At 36.7% G+C, this 18,302-nt stretch overlaps 1 long non-coding RNA gene across 8 annotated transcripts in view; it reads right to left on the reverse strand.

Moving 5' to 3' along the window:
• LOC119506949 overlaps positions 1-18,302 on the reverse strand; it is a 233,622-nt gene that overhangs the window by 84,484 nt on the left and 130,836 nt on the right. For all 8 annotated transcript variants that reach the window (XR_005211074.1, XR_005211076.1, XR_005211075.1 and 5 more), the window contains one exon: positions 6,574-6,679. This is a non-coding gene — a long non-coding RNA (uncharacterized LOC119506949). The remainder of the gene's footprint in view (positions 1-6,573; positions 6,680-18,302) is intronic.

Below are 18,302 nucleotides of genomic sequence, written 5' to 3' on the forward strand. Positions count from 1 at the left end.
GAGAGAACTGTCCAGGGCTTCGCTTGAGTTTTCCATCTACTTTCATCCAAGGGACATAGGAGCTCCTTCCCCCAGACTCGGCCCCTCCCATCCATGCCTTCCCCCATGACAGAAACCCTTTCTCCCTCCTCTTCCCATTTCTATCTCTGTTTCTTAGATCACATTCTCTGCCCTCTCTACCCTATGGCTTAAGGAAAACTCTTCTAGTCTGACTTAGGCTTTGTTCTGGATATGGAAAGGGGAGATTTTTGGAATTCAGATAAATCTCTTGCAGTAAATCCTGGTATATCATCTCACTGTGAACTCAAGAAAAGTATGTTTTCAAGTCAAAATGTGAATAGCAACTTTTTCCCTTTGTGTTTCTACCCTAACATTCTTGACTGTCTCCTTCCTGAGGCAATGGAAATAATTGGCTCATCCAGGGGGCAGGTCCACAAAAGGAAGTGCAAAAAGGAAAAACACATAATGTTTCCACCTATATTATCCCCATGATATTTGTAATTGAAAATAATTCCAGCATGGATCTCCCACTCATCTTAAAGCACTTAACTTCTAACCCAGAGACAAGAAACACCTACTTTCAACCCCATGGCTTCAGCCCAATGATCTCTTTGCCACTAATTCTTTCCTTCTGTCTCTCTTAACCCAAAACCTATCGTGTGTGTTAATTGTTGTTTTGCTCTCTAAGTGATTTATGAATATGTCAAAACATGCCAATAGATGCTAAAACATAAGAGTAGGGCTCGTGCCTTGATTACATAACTGCAACCCAGTCTAAAATTGTAGAGCACATGGTAAGAATCTAAAAATATTTCTTCACCACCGACAATCAATCTCTTCCGGTATCCTGGATTTGGGGACTTATTGGAAAGTCGTATCTCCCTTCCATTTGGCTTCCTTCTATGCTTCATGGAAAATACCAAAAGCACTGAAATTCTAGCTCCTCTCTCATTATAAGATGGAATCAATGTCTAAGAGATCCAAAATCTGTGCAATGTACCTATACCTATGGAAACCTGACGGAGCTAGCCTCACACCACACCTCACAGACAGCCCTCCGCCTCAGCTGCAGGCCCATGTTCCATCGATCTTGCTCTAGAATGCTACCAGCATGACTAATTTTTCACCTTGCCTCCCCATTAAAACTGGTTAGGGTTTTGTAAGCTAGCAAAGGGGTACTTCCATTGAAGAGGCACTGAAAAATTGAGAAAACGATAAGGAACAAGCAAAAACAAACACTCAAAATGTAATCATTTTAGCATGTTTTGTTCCATGAGTAGAGAATAAATTATTAAGACACAGCTGCCTTTTCTACTTTAGAATGCATTGCAAGAATTTATTCATGCTATTGAATTGTCTTTGCAAATATTTGTTCCCACTGTTTTTACTTTAATGTGTAAAATTATGATGAAAATAACATCAACAATATGAACTCAAAATAATAATATTACTTAAACTTTATAATTGCCATGCCCTAGGCTAACTCTTAATGTGTATCATGTCATATAATCCTCACAATAACTTGGTCAATCAGAAAACTGAGATTTAGAATGATTAATTTAATCAATGACACACAAGTAATAGGAAATAGTTTCAGGACTAGAATTTAGTTCTGTGTGACATACAACCTGCCTTGTATCTAAATCTATTTCCACAGGAAAAAAAAAAAATCCCCAGAAGGAGAGTCAAAAATTCAAAACATTTTAACTCATTTGTGCTTTTGACATCCATTACTAAATTGCTTTCTGGAAATGCTTTAAAAAAATTTATAAGCCAATAAGCAGGTTATAAAAATGCATGTTTCACAGCATCTTTTGTCACATTTTTGCCAATCTGATAGGTGAAAATTTGTAACTCATTGTGTTTGAACATGCTTTCATGTTTATTGCCCATTTGTATGTCTTTTATGAATTGTCTTTTCATGTCTTTTGTTCATTTTTCTAATAAGATCTTTTTATAGTTGAGTTTTAAGAGTTTTGAACATGTAATAACTTATCATCTTTGGTCTGTCATGAATGTTACAGATATTTTCCCCCAGTTTGCCAAGTTCATTTTAATTTTCCCTTATGGTGTTTTGGAACTACATAAGATTTTAGTTCTGTTTTCTTACGTTTGATTTTATGTCAAGTCAGTCTTTTAGTTTGTTGTTTCTTCAAAGCCTTTATGATTATAAAAATCCTTCCCCATCAGAAGAGTGGATACATACCTGGTAGCTTAATTTCTCATTGTTCTATGCTTCACTAGATGTAGTTCATTGTGGCCTGCAGTGTGTTTGCTCCTCAGTGAGATGGTCTGGGTAGAATCAAGGTCAACTGCTCACCAAGTGACCTTGGGAAGCCACCTCCTACATCCGAGACCCAGTTTCCCCATTTCTTCAGTATGGATGACACCTCCCTCTAAAGGTTCTTATAAGCACTAAAGAATATATTAAAAGTGCAGAGCACTTGAATAACGGTAGTTATTATTAGTTCACTTGAAATTAATTTTTAGTGTATTATATAACATAGTTAACATTTGTAGTCCAAATAGCTGATCAGTTTACCCGATTTCTTATATCCAGATATCTTTCCTTCTGTTCACATGTGGTGCCGCATTTTATAGCTACTAAACCTCTGCTTCTGCTTGAGTCTGCTGTGGAAAGAAGGACCTTATTATAAAGTATTTGTATGCATGTACTATTGCTTAGTCTAGTTGCAATTTTGTACCATTCTTTGATTGTGAGAGCTTGAGCTTTTCTGCCCAATGCTTCAGATGAAACTGTCTGGCAAATCTATCCAAGGGAAGGGTGAGAGGAGTCAAGGGCAAGCTGTAGACCCTGTCTGTTGGCACCACCATATTGGAATATACTCCTCTTCTTCTCTATACCACCACCTCGAGCCCCCAGGTAGCAAGGCCAACCTGAACCACCAGGTGTATGAGGCAGCCCACACCTAGGACTGCAAAACAAGCTGCCCCCACTTTCTCTACCCACAACACAGGAAGAGAAATCACTTACATCTTTTCATTTTTGGCACTCTGATGGAGCTCCATAGTAACAAAGGTGAGGCACTAGATATAAGAAAGACTATTATTCTCCCCACTCAAGGTGCTCCTTTTCCCCATCACCTTTATTCTCATCGTATCCCATGATATCCCACAGACACCTTGGGTAATTTGTCCCAAATGGACAAAGCTTACCCGAGATGGAACTCCCAACCTGTCTATTGATTGTTTTCCATAAAAACATAACTTGTATGTTTTTAAAAATATTTTCCTCCAGCTCTTTAATTTAGCTCTCATCCAGCACAATGGAAAGAAAAGAAAGCCTCTATTATAATAATATGGACATCTATACATAGATTTTTTTCACATTTGTTTTCAAATACAAGAGAAAATAAGATTCTAGCCAATTTTACAGGATGTAACAAGCTAACTACAGAAAATATAAGCTTCCACAATCTGAGTAGCCCTGGATTGTGGCTGAATTAGGTTATGTCAAACACTCCGTGGTTCCGTTTCCATTCACCGATGATTATCGTAGTTGGTTGGTTCTCTCCCAGAATTCTGCTGCCAGTTTCTCTGCTCCAGCCTCTGACTTAGCCTGCCACTGTGAAGTGTGCCTTGGCTCGTTAATTCTTATGTGGGTTTCTGACCTGCCTCCAAGTCATGATTCTCTGTGGCTTTTCCAGGCACCTGGAAGCACCTGCTGCTGTCAGGAGCCACCCACCCCCACCCCCACCCCCAGGTTTCCTGTCAGTTCTCAAGGCCAGGCATTGCTCAAGGCCCCAGACTCTAAAGCTGAGTGAGAAAGACCCCTCAGGAATGGAGGAAAGCATTTAAGCCTTTTTACCTTCTTTCCCAGCTCTTCTCTTTGGGGTAGAAAGAGCTACAGCAAACAAAGACTCTTCATCTCTTCTCCTGGGAGGGTTTCTTGACTCATATTAAAGCTGCCTCAAATATCCCAGCTCTGCTGCCAATTATATTCTGAACCTGTCCTTTGTGGCTTTCAGTTACTTTATTCACTCGAAATCCCCTCTGCTAACAGTTAAGGATTTCTCTAAAAAGTGGCCTAGGTTTCTCTTAATGTATCTGCTTTTTGACAAAGACTAATTTATTGAAAACTAGCTGAATATTTGAAAACAGATACTAAAAAAAAAAATACACCTCAAGCCAGACAATGGCAACTTCTCAATAAAAATTAATACCAAACAATTACCTAGTACTTACTAGGTGGCAAGCACTAACATGGCTTCTTTACACTATTAATTCATTTATCCTTACAACAACCTAATAAGGGATGTAATAGTATTGTCCTCATTTCCTCATTTTACAAATAAGGAATCTGAGGCACAGAGAGAATAAATAACCTGTGCAAAATCACACAGACAGTTATTTGCAGAGGCAGCCTCAAACCTGGCACCTGAGGCCCTGCTCTGAAGCCATACTTTCGTACTATGCCAATCTCTGGTGGTTTCCACAACCACAGTTTGTTACCACTGTGTAACCAAACATTCCACCTTCTGGGTTAGCAATTCATTCCTGAGTGTATCACTGTGGATTTATCCACAAGGAGATAGGCACTGATAAATTCCACAGAGTGAGGGCGGCTGTATAAGCAGGTGAGTACAACAATTGAGCTTGAAATTTCTACAACAAAATATCCCTTTTGACACATGCATATCCAATATTTAAACTATATCATCAATTTTTAAGAAATAGTCTAGAAAACATTGCTTCTGTTTTATAGAAGAGAAAACCAAAGCTCAGGGAAGTCAAATATCTTGACTATCATCACATTGGTAACGGCTGAGCTGTTTGCCAAGACAGAATATACTCTATCCACCCTAACACACTCTCCATTACATAAAGATATTCTAACAAGTTACATAATATAATACCCAACAAACTCTAACAAATTAATCTGAGGGTTAATTCTATGAGGGGAGAGGAGAGAGACTAAAGTAGAAGTCTCTTCTGACAAATGAATACTAGCAATACAATATGGTTGTGATTTGGAACCTCTTCTGAATAACAGTCTATAAGTGTGGCAGACACAAGCAAAGGCTGATGTTGCCATTCCCAGCTGTCACGTGGCAGTGCACTAGGAGCCCTCCTGACCACTGTATGATGGACAGAGCACATCCCTTCTGCACCACGTTGGTTTCTACCAGGCCAATAGGCATTGGTGCCATGCTTGTATTCATTAATTGCTTGTAATTTAGCTCTAGAAATAGATCATCCTCAATAGATTAAACACTGTTGACTTTCAGTTTCTTGGAAGTAAAGGAGGTAAAGCCTAGGGTAATTCTCTTCAAACATCAATCACCATCTCCCTGAAAAGCAGATCACCATCTCCATGAAACTTCTTTGTTGGATTCAGACAACCCTCCTGAGACCTTCAAATGCAGGGAGTGGTACAGAGCTGGTCTAAGGTGGAGGTTCTGATGGAAGGACCTGGCAGAGGTGACACAGGGACAGCTTGCCATATATATTTCAGAAACATACTCTAGAAGTTTTCTGGAATTGCACAAAGAGCTGAAATTGTTTCCTTTAATTCCCCTAGTCAGCCCATTCAATGACAAAACACCCAGATGGACTTCTCTGCTAGGTGACAGCTCATCAACACATTTGCAAAGAGCAAAGGTTCACTGTTCCCAGAATGCTGGCAGGAATTTTCCCCATCTCCCCTTCCTCTTATAAATCCTATTTCTGCCTTTGTTCTTAACTTAGCCTACCAGCTGACTCCTTTGCATACAAAAATTATGGAACAGCATGCAACGTAACTTAATGTGTCTTGAGTTATTCTTTAACGCATCCAGCTCTGTAGGTCACCTACCCATTATCTCTACCCAGCATCTCTGCAAAAGTTGTATTAGACCAATTCAGACTAAGATAATATAGACTGCAATGTCTCCCAGATGTGACTAAAATCACTCATGAAGAAATCGCATTTGTGATATGAGATTTTAGGTCAGGACACATTATGCCTTTTTTTTCCAGTAAAGAGAATTTCATAACTCATTGGAATTTTCTTTTAGTTTGATTTCTAAGAAGCTGAAAACCATATTTAATAATTATCTTCAAAACCCTCAGTAACCCATGTTTGTAGGATACATATCTAGTACAAGGTGATTGTGATATTTTACCCTTAATGCCACAGTTTTATTGCTTCTAATGCAAAATTCTTTTGATCCTCTTGAGAAATGTATGGGGAAAGAAAATATGGTTGAGTGAAATATATTTTCAAAATGTTATCTCACATTTATGTCTCTGAATATTTGTGTTTGAAATAGAATAGTTTGTGATTTACTTTGGTCAGCTTAGTTCATATGGAAGGCAAAATAACGTAATGATTCTGAACATGGATTTTGTCCAAGATATATCTGATTTTTGACTTACTTCTGTGACCTATTTACCATGTAAACTTGAGTAAGTTATTTAAACTCTCTAAGCCTCAGAGTCCTTATCTGTAAAATGGAGATGAAAATAGCACCTACCTTAAAAGTTGATTGGAGGATTAAATAAGATAATACACATAATTCATTTAAAAAACAAATGGGATTTAAGAGGGTCTTTATACATGTTAGCTCTTACCTTTATGGACTTTTCATCTTTGGTAATCCCATAAAAACTCATACAAGTTATCAGAAAATTCCTTTTCTGGTCTTGGTAAAGATCCTCATTGCCAGAGAGACTCCAACTTGAAGAGAAAAATTAAAGAGGTAATAGATTTTTAGGAGAACATTTGAATCAAAGGGTTTAATAGACCGGTTATAAACCATATTTCATCAAAATATAATCGATTACAGTGACAGATGCACAACTCTGTGATTATACTGAAAGCCATTGATTGTACAACTTGGTTGGGTTGTACAGTGTGGGAATAAAACTGTTAATTATATATATATATATATTTATATATATATATATGCACTGATCATAAACTCCCCTACTCTGAACAGTACACCCCACTCACTATCATTATGCACATCTCAAGAACAGTGATTAGAGGACCCCATGAGTAGCACTGCCCCTTCTCTTGGGGCTGGTGGCTTCTGCCATGTAAAGCCCAGACAGTAAAGTTTAATTGTTAAAGTGTTTCTAGTAAAATAGATAATAAAATTGTCGTCTCACCTACTGAAGATTTAAGTGCCTCAGCCATCTTACTCAAATTCTCAGCCTACTCTACCCATGTACAGAAAGGCAAACTCAAGCAAAATCCATGACTTTCAAATCTCCCTCACTTAAAAATGTAGGAAATCAGTGTTTCAACTATAAATCCATAACATTTCCAAAGTATATTCTCATTATTAAAGAAGGAATATTAGACCATACAGCCCCTTAAATGGTAGACAGCCAAAATCACTGTTTGAGGTATATAAGGTCATAGTTTTCTAATATATTTAAATGAGTGAATTCTCTAACCTTAGAAACGTGTTGCCTCTTGACATGCTTTTATTTTTCTTTCATCTTTTGCTCAGATTTTCAAAAGACATAAACCACTCTTACTTCAGGTACCAAAAATAAATTCCAGCTGTGTATATGTCAGAGATTAAATACACACACTCAGCTCATTATCTACTTTACTTAGGAATTAATCTAATGATTGGCACATGGACTTCCGAAGGCAAGGGGAAAAGTTTACTGGGTTTAGAAACAAATTGGAATATGTGATATCTTCACTTAAGGAATAAGGAAGGAACTAACATACAACGGGATTATATTCTGTGGTAAACACATTCACTCATTCATTCATTTAATGAATTTTTTCAGCCACCTACTCTTTGTAAGGCAATGTTCTAGGCAAAAATACACAGGTACCAACAAGACAGGTTTTCTACCCTTAAAGAATTTATAGTCTAAAGTGGGATATTGACAAGAGAAAGGTACAAATAGATACTGTATAAGCTTTCTCAAAGAACTAATGCTGGTTTTAATGGGAACACATTGAAGGAAGCATCTAACCCTGAATTGTGGGGTGCGTGGAACAGGGGGAGGTTATGAAAGGCTTTCTCCAAAATGTGAACACTCAACTGAGCTTCATTTTAATCTTCTCTACAATACTGCAAGGGTGTCATGTTAATTTGGTAACAAGATGAAGAAACTGAAACTCAATGAGGTTAATTAACTTGCTCAGGGTCAAGCAGCTAGTGAGTAACATGGCCAGATTTCAAATAGAGAGAGAGATGACTGAATTCAAAGTCCTTGTTGACCATTCATTTATGTTAGACTCTTCTGGAAATCTGTATTCAGAAAAGGAAATTAACACTACCAGGCATCACCATTCCCATTTTGCAAGTAAAGAAACTCAACATTAAAACGTTAAGATATTTTACCATGAATATACAGTTGCTAGTAGTGAAAATGGAATTTTAATCTGAGTCATCTGACCTTGAAATTCATGTTTCCTTACTCTGCAAGCAAACCAAATCTGTGACTAAGTAATACCACCATGTTAATTAACATTCCACAAAACCAAAAGAGAAAGTTTAAAACTCCCATTGACTTCTTTTCCTTCACAAAATATTCATGACTGTTTTGGTTATTCCATTTTAGCTCCTCATATGTCAGTAAATCTTTTCAGGCTCTGTGGTGTGACACTCTGAAAGAGAATAGTATTTATTTAAAAGAGTGTCGACGGGATTCAAACCCAAGTAATGCCACGTACTATGAGTGTGAACATGGAAAAATATTGAAATCCCTCCAATTTTCATTTAATTAGTTTTTATAGAAGATAAGACATTTTTATTAATTTGCAAGAATTTGGGGAAGGCAATAAATAACTGTCCTTTCTTCCACTCTTGAGTTTAGACTCATCTAAGAAATAAGGAGAAGAAGGACCAATCCATCTCACAGCATCTGATTTATTGAGAAAATTGTATTAGAGATCATGACTGGAGACCATGACTTCAGATCCACTACCAGATTGAGCCATCTACATTTATCCACAAACGGACATGATAGTTATCCAGCCCCCGGGGTCTGCCCTGGAGCTACCAAATGAAAGGTCACACCTGTGTCGTGATCTCCAAAAAGAGGTGATCCAGAGGGAACAGATCCCAGCAAGCTCAGCCCCTTCTACCACTATTACCAATAATATGTCATTCTTCCCAGGGGCGGAGACAGTGAGGAAACAACGAGAAGTTGGAAGTGTTCTCGTATTTACCTACTACGGAGTGAAACGAAACTCCCTTTTCTATGAATTCACAGAGGACCAAGAAAGAGTATTCTTCCTAATACTCAGTACCAAGGGCAATGTTTTCAGCTAAAAACCCTCTTCTGCATATCTAACGGCATACTGGGCATTTCAACTTAGATATCACACAGGCACCTCCAATTCAAAAGCTTGAAACTGAATTAATAGTCCTATTTTACTTTTCAACTTATTCCTTCTCCTGTTTGCTCTTTCTCTATAAAATGTGCCAGCACCCACCCAGAGGCTCAAGCCAGAAATCTGGGGGCTATGCTTGATACCTCCCTATCTGACCTTCTTTATTAAACTAATCACGAAGTCTTATTTAATTTCACCTCCTAAATTTCTTTCAAACACGTCTCAATTTTCTTCCTTTCCACAATCACCATCCTTTTCCAGGACATCCTTTCCTCCTGGATTGTTACAGTTACTTCCTAAATATTTTTCCTCCTTCTACTCTTGTCCTCCACCCCATCACTCACTTGAATTAATTCTCTAAAAAATTCACCCAAATCGTCTTCCAAACATATAAATTGAATTCTATTTATCTGACTGCAACTCCCACTGTTTCCTCAGGGTTCAGCTTAAATCTCATTTTCTCAAGAAGGCCATCTAATCTCCCCTATACTGAGGCCTCCTACTATTTACCTCAGTGGCACCCTGTGCATCCTCCCCCGACAGTACTCACTATTATAACTGCTTTTTAACATTTGTCCTCTCCACTAGCTCCTAAATTCCATCAGCAATGGGACCAGGGCAAAATTGTTCACAATTATGTACAGAACTCCTAGCAAAGTAGGGTGGAAGGAAGGAAGGGAGGGAGGGAGAGAGAGAAAACTGTCAACAAGGTCTTCTCTACCTGGTGAAAATATTCTTCAAGAATGACAGCAAAATAAAGACATCTTTGGATAAAGGGAAACTGAGGGAAAAAAGGCTGTCAACAGTACTGCAATAAAATAAATGCTAAAGGAGAAGTTGTTTAGGTTGAAGAAAAATGATACAATGAAAACTCAGATCCTCAGGAAAGAAGGAAAACATAAAAAATGGTAGATATCCAGACAAATGCAATATTTTTTTCTTTGCTTCCTTCCCCTTAAATCATATGGTTTAAAGCAAAAATTATAACATTACATTGAGGAGTTTGTAATACATGTAGACACAATTCATATTACAAGATGTGCCAGTATTCTATCACTGGCATAACAAATTAACACAAACTTTATGGAATAAATAACACAGATTATTATCTCACATTTCTTGTATGTCAGAAATCTGACATGGGTCTTACCAAGCTAATATCAGGTATCAACAAAACTGTGTTCCTTTCTGGAAGCTCTAGTAGAGGATCCTCTTAGTTGTACGTTCAGATTGTTAGCAAAATTCAGGTCCTTATGGTTACAGAACCGAGATCTCCATTTCTTTTTTGCTGTCAACTAAGGGTCATTCCAGGTTCTAGAGGACATCCAATTCCCTGGCTCATGGACTTCTTTCTTCATCTTTAAAAAAAAGTGGCATGCCAAATCCATCTCATGGTTTAAATGTCTCCTCCTTCATCTCATCTCTCTGATCCAATGGGAAAGCCTTTCCACTTTAAAGACGCATATGATTATATTGGGATCACCCAGATGATCAAAGAAAATCTCCCCATCTCAATCACATTTGCAAAGTCCCTTTGTCATATAAAGTAGCATATTTACAGGCTCCAGAGATTAGGGCTTGTACATCTTAGAGGGACTTCAGTCTGTCTACCACAGTAGAGTATCATAAAACATCAGAGAGAGAATATGAATCCATAAGCTCATAAATATTTTTTGTATTTTATGGAAATTCATGCAATATTAACTCAAAATGGAATATGAAAAGTTAGATATTTATTGTAATACCAGGACAACCATTTTAAAATGTTAATGCAAAAATATAGATAAGAAGACAAAAGAAAACGTGAAATGAAATTCTAAATAAATTAATAAATTTAAAAGTGGCAGGAATGGAGGAAGCAAGGACACAGAACAAAGGAGACAAATAGAAAACTAAGGACAGGTGGTGGAAGCAAAACCCAAACATATTGATAATTACATTAAATGATAATGGACTAAACATACCACTTCAAAGGCTGATTGTCAGAATGAATTAACAAAGGAAATAACAATGATATGGTGTCTACAGGAGATGCATTTTTATTATGACCCAGACTGGAGATTAATGGATGGAAGAACATAAAACATGCACACTGTAAACATGGGAAGGGTGGATTAGCTATGTTACTATCAGATTAAAGTACCTTTGAAAACAAAAAGTTATTACCAGAGGAAAAAATCTAGACATAAAAAGCTATACAATGTATGCTTTTTTATATGAAATGTCCAAAATAGGCAAATAGTCCACAAAGAAAAAAAGATTAGTCATTGCCAGGGACTGGAGAGAGGGATAATGGGAAATGGCTATTAATGGGTATGAGGTTTTTTGAGAGGATGATGGAAATGATTTGCAATTAGATACTGGTGATGGATGCAAAACTGTGACTATACTAAAAACCACTGAATTGTACACTTTGAAGAGGAACTTTATGGTAAGTGAATTCTATCTTGATTAATCAGTTATTTTTTTTTAAAAAAAGAGAGTATTCTCAGAGAGAGAGGGACAATTCATAATGATATAATAGTCAATTCATCAAAAAGACAAAACAATTATAAATGTGTGTGCACCAAGCTTCAAAATACATGAAGTGGAAATATTATAGAATGTAAGGGTGAAAAAGACAATTTCACAATCATCACTGGAATTTTAAACTCTCCCATGTCTTCTTTGGTAGAACAAGCAGAAAAAATATAAACAAAATGCAGATCATCTGGACAATACTATCTACCACTTTGATATAATGGTAGGTAGATTGGTTAGACAGACAGACAGATAGACACATAGACAAATGAAACAACATATCTAACAGCAGAACACACATTTTTCAAGTACATATGGTGCTTTCCCTAGGGTAGATCATATGAAAGACCATAAAATAAGTCTCAATATATTTAAAAATATTTAAATCATATAGAGTATATCCTCTGGCCTCAATGACATTAAATTATAACCAATATAAATAATATAACTAGAAGAGCTAAATATATTTGGAAAATAGAAAACACAGTTCAAAAAGTTCCATTGGTTAAAGAACAAATCCCAAGGGTATTTATAAAATACTTCAAATTAAATGACAATAAAAATACCACATATCAAAATTTAGGGAGGTAGATAAAGCAGTGCTTAGAAATTTATATTTGTAAATGCCTATATTGAAAAAAATTAAGATCGAAAATTAATAGTCTGGGTTCCCATCTTAACAAATTAGACAAAGAGAAAAATGAACTCAAATTAACCAGAAGGAATAAAATAATAAAGATAGATGAAACCAAATAAACAGAAAACAAAAATAATAGAACAATTCAATAAAACCAAAAGCTAGTTCTTAACTATGTATATATATATATGTATGTATATGTATATGTATATATATATAATAAATAAGCATCTCTCTATGCTAATCAAGAAAAAAGAGATACATATCCAAATAGCAATAGTAAAAGATCGTACATCACTACAGATCCTACAGACATCAAAAGGATAATAACGGATAATAATGGAATTGTATAAACAATTTTATGATAATAGATTTAACAACCTAGATGAAATAAACAAATTCCTTACAATACAGAAATTACCAAACTTGACCTAAGAAGAAATAAAACACTGAAATACCTGATATCAATTAAGTAATTCAATTTGTATTTTTAAAACCTTTCTATAAAGAAAACTCTAGGCCCAAATGGCTCCACTGGTAAATTCTATCACACTTTAAAGAAACAATAATATGCATTCCACCCAATATCTTCAGGAAATGGTGGAAAGAGAACTCTTCCAAGATCTACCTTAAGACTAAAACCAAAAACAGCACATGAATAGAAAACTATAAGCCAACATCCATCCTGAACATGAATACAAAACTCCTGAACAAATTTAACAAATTAAACCTCACAGTATAAAAAAGCATAATACATCATGATCAAGTTGGATTTATCCCAGGCATGCTAACTAACAACTGAACATTTTTATTTAACAACTGAAAATCTATCAAAGTAATTCACTATATAAGAAACATAAAGGAGAAAAACCATACAATCCTTTCAATAGATGCAAGATTTTGTGAAGTATTTCACAAAATTCATGAGAAAAACTTAAAACTAGGACTAGAAAGCAAGTTACTCAACTTGTTTAAAGGCATCTATGAAAACCTACAACTAACTTCATACTCAACAGTGAAAATTGTAACGTTTTTAGCCAAGATAAGGGGCAAAGCAAGGTTTCCCACTACCCCCATTTCTCTTAAATATTTCACTGTCCTGCCCAGTGCGAAAAGGCAAAAAGATTGGAAAGAAAGAAAACTCTATTCACAGAGGACACGGTTGTGTTCATAGAAAACTCTTAGGAATCTCTGAAATAATAACAAGAACTAATAAGTGACATAAGAAATGCCTCAGGATACAAGGTCAATGGAACACAATCAACTTAATTTCTACCTACTAGGAATGAACAATTAGAAAAGAAACTTTTAAAATAAAATCTATTACAATAGCATTGAAAATACACAAGAATAAATTTAACAAGAAGTGTGCAAGAAGTGAACACTTAAAACTACAATACATTACAAATGAAAAGCAAAGAAGACCTTACTAAATTGAGAAATAAACCATGTTCATGAATCAGAAGACTCAATATTGTTGAGATAGCAATTCTCCACGGATTGGATATAGAAATTCATTGTAATCCTAATTAAAGCCAAATAGACTTAATTGAATAAACTTGTGATCTAATTTTAGAATGTATATGAAACTGGAAATGACCTGTAATAGCCAAAAACAATCATGAAAACAAGAATAAGGTTGGAATATGTACACTATCTGCTTTCAAAAGGTACAACAAAATTATGATGATCATGAGAATATAATAATAAGGAAACCATAAGGAAAAAGTCTAAAAATAGACTTATGCATTTACTGTCAATTTTTAACAAATGTGCCAAAGTAATTCACTGAGGAAAAGCTAGTTCTTTTCAACAAATCATGCTAGAACAGCTAGACATGTGTATAGAAAAAAATAAAAAATAAACCTCAATTTTTACTTCACACCATACACAAAAGCTATCTCCCAAAGAATAACAGACCTAAATGTCAGAGCTAAAACTATTAAACTTCCAGAATAAAACATAGGAGCCACTCTTTGTGACCTTGGGTTATGCAAAGATTTCTTACATGGGAACTATAAAAAGAAAAATATATATATGATAAAATAGAATTCATCAAAATTTAAAACTTTTCCTCTTTGAAGGATGTGTGAAGATCATACAGAGGGTAAATGGGACATCAGAATAGCAGTTTAGGTATGTTTGGTCCAAAAGCCCAAGCTTTTTCCACTACTCCATGTGGTGTCTGGTACTTGCTCTGGGGTAAGGTAATCTAGACAGAAAGACATAGGATTTGCATATAAAGAAGTCTAAAAATATCCTTAACCCATCACATCAAAGACCAACAATAGCAGCCAATACGAGTATTAAATGGAACTAACTTGCAAAGCAGAAGTCTCCAAAAGACAGATAACTTTTTCCTCAGCATATTCCATAGGTAACCAATAAAACACATGACCTAATAAAGTATTTGCAGAATGGAAATTGCACCAAACAGGGACCTTTGCCCTAGTCTTAACTCCCCACCAATCAATTGCATGACCTTAAGTTTCTGCACCTTAGATTCCCTGTATGTAAATTACAAAGGGTTGACTTTGAAGGATGATCCCTTACAGCTCTTTCACATCTATAGCATTAGCAGTAGAAGAGTCTCCAGTCCTTCAGTCAACAACTATTGTTGCCAAGTTCTGACTGGGGGAGTTGCTGCAGGCTAGGGCGGGGTGGTTAGAAGTCAAGACCATCACAGCCACACTCCCACTCGGCAGCTGAGCTGTGTAGACCCCGCCAGGGCACCGTCTGTCACAGCCACGTGAAGTCAGAGGCAGAGAGGTGGGAAATGTTCACTGGCTTCGATAGGTCATTTTTCACTAGCTGCAGATGGCCATATGGAAAGAAAAAAAATAGGGGGCCTCAATGACTGGCAAATTATACCCAAAAGAGTTACCTGAGATGAATGAGCTGTCCGTCTAAATTGGAAGATAGGCCAGAAGATACACTTTGGGGAGAGTCTGGCCTCTCCCATGTTCTCTAACAGTCTCCATCCAAAGTCCCCACAGGCCTGTGGTGTGCAGTTCTGCACAGTTTCACGAGCCCTGGATACCCAGTGAATTCTGATGATGGGATTCAGTGAGTCTGACTCTCATCCATTCTAGAAGTCTCTATAAAACAGCAGTGTGCACCTTCCCACTGTAGGTGCTTGACGAACACTTAAAAAACATATTGCATTGAAAAGTCATCCCCTTCCATAGTGGAAACATACAGATGGGGGTTTGTTCTTTCACTTTTACACAGCATTTTGTGAAAAATAAGACTTTTTAAACTTAAAAAGCTACATCCCTTTCAATCTGATTGTCTCTGTTGTTCCAAGTCCTCTTCCGTGCTCCCAAATTCCTGATTTAATTTTGAACTAACTGAAATTGAACTCTTATATTTCAACACAATGGGGTGATGGGCAGATCTACAATTAAAGATGAGAGTTTGGTCTTGGTGGAATTTATTTGGGGCCTTCAAAACAGTTCTTTTCTACATTAGTTATAAATCCCATCAGATGCTCTCTCACCCCTCTCTGAAATAACTTGCTTTCAGAAAAGACCCTCCATCCTTCATCTTTACCATAGCATAACTTCATTAACTTGATGAGATTCCAAGAAATTTACATTCTAATGCATGACTAATTGTTTCATGGAGATCTTAGCCACCTGTACAAGCAACTCAGCAACTGGGGGGATTCAGGGAAAAAGCTTTTCTTCGTAGCATACAGGCTACCATCTTGGAATGTAAACTTGACCTTCCTTGACTTTCTGTATATTCTCCGTTCTCTCAACTCTCCTGCACACCTCCTTTGGACCTTTCGCTATTCCCACACCTGCTTCATTGTGTTCCTGTGATTGCTGCTAAAATGCCAAATGGATGACTAATGGCTTAAAAGAACTATTGCCAAGGAGTGATTCACTGTCTTGGAAGAGACAAGCAGAAAGCATCACAAAGCACCCCTGCGCACTGAAAGAGTTAACGTCTTTCTAAAGGATTCCTCCCCATTAGGAGGCTATCCCTCACTTTGAAGTAAAATGCACCTGAAAAAGGGTGGCTGCTTTTAGGAGAGAGTGAACTCCAGACCTTAAATGATTTAAATGCAATTCCCCATGTGCAGCTGCTAAACCAAAGCACCTCGCCCCAGGGAAGAGATGAGAAATTTTGAGGGCGATTGAACACTGAGAATTCTCATCGTGGCTTAGTGAAAAGTGACTTAGCACATGTGTTTCGGTAATTATGAAGAATCGGGTGCTCACTGGCCTTGAAACACACAGTCACTGGTGTGACAAGTCTGGTGCTGGTGTAGGAGGCAATCAGACAAGGCAGGAATGAACACCTTTTGCCTTTGCAATCTGCTAATGCTCCAGGCAGATTTTCTTCCAGGAATAGGCATTTGTGTGGTGCATTCACACCAAGATTATTCATTGCTTTTGAAGATTAGGTGTGCAGAGTTAATCAGGGGGAGAAGAGGGAAGTGGAATGATTATTAAGGAGCTACCATGTATGCAGCACCTAATAAGGACCTGGAATTTTACATTACATTCCTTTAAAAAATGTGAAATTCCGCAAACATATAGAAAGGTACAGAAACAGCAAACTCCTCTGTAACTCTGCACAGATCATAAAATAGAATATTTCCAGAACCTCAGAAGGCTTCTGCATAGCCCATCACCTTCACAAACACCTCCCCTTTTTCTAAAGGTTAGCATCATCTGGACTCATGGCAATCCTTTCCTTGCTTTGCTTTCTATGGTTTCCACATAAGCATATATTCCTCCAATGTTACATGGTTGCATTTGTTTCTGAACTACATACAAATGCAATCATACAGCAAAGAGTCTTTTTATCTGGCTTCTCTCACACAACACAAAGTAATGTTTATGATGTTCACCTTTGTTCATTTTACTGCTATCATATGATATTGTATAAATATATCACAGTTGATCCATTCTACTGTGGATGGACTTCGAGTTGGCACTACTATGCATAGTGCGCTATAACAAGTTTCGTGTGTGTCTTTTGAGGCAGGTGGGCATGCATTTCTGATGGGTGCATACCTAGTAGCAGAACTGGGAGTCATCGTCATGTGTGTCTTCAACATCAGTGAACAGTAAAAAGCTTTTCTCCAAATGTTGCCCCAATTTACATCAGCAGTGTTTGAGAGTTCCCGTTGCTTCACATTATTGCAACAGTTGGCATTGTCTTTTTCATTTTAGCCATTCTGGTAGATGCACCATGATACATCATTTTGCATTTCCCCTAATTACTAAAAGGTTAGCATCTTTTCATATGTTTACACGGCATTTTGGGTATTCTATTTTTAAAGCACCTTTTCAAGTCTCTTGTCTATTGTGTAATAGGTTGCATCTTTTCCTTATCAATTTGTAGGCGTTTTTATATACCCTGGACTCACACAATGCTACATTAAAAAGGTAATTACAAATATGTTCTCACACTTTGTAATTTCCCTCTAACCGTCTTATTAGTTTCTTCTAAGGAACCAAAGTTCTCTATTTAATTGAGACAATTATAGATATTTTACCATTTTAATCCTATTTTAAAACTATTACCCTTCCCTGAGGTAATGAAGGTATTTTCCTACATTATCTTCTAAAAGCTTCATTGTTTTACCTTTCAAATAAAAATCTATACTCTACCAGAAAGTAATTTTTTTGGTGGCATTAGATAAGGGCCAGGTTTCATTATTTTATATGTCGATATCCTATTGGCCCAACCCCAGTATTAAGTCCATCCTTTCCCACTGACTTTCAAATTTATTATAAATCAAGTGTGCACAGATAAGTGGATCTTTTCCTTGGCTTTATTCCAGTATCCTATTTGTCTATCTTGTACCAAAACCAC

Source organism: Choloepus didactylus, chromosome 12, assembly GCF_015220235.1.
Source record: "Choloepus didactylus isolate mChoDid1 chromosome 12, mChoDid1.pri, whole genome shotgun sequence".
In the NCBI taxonomy this organism is placed as follows: domain Eukaryota; kingdom Metazoa; phylum Chordata; class Mammalia; order Pilosa; family Megalonychidae; genus Choloepus; species Choloepus didactylus.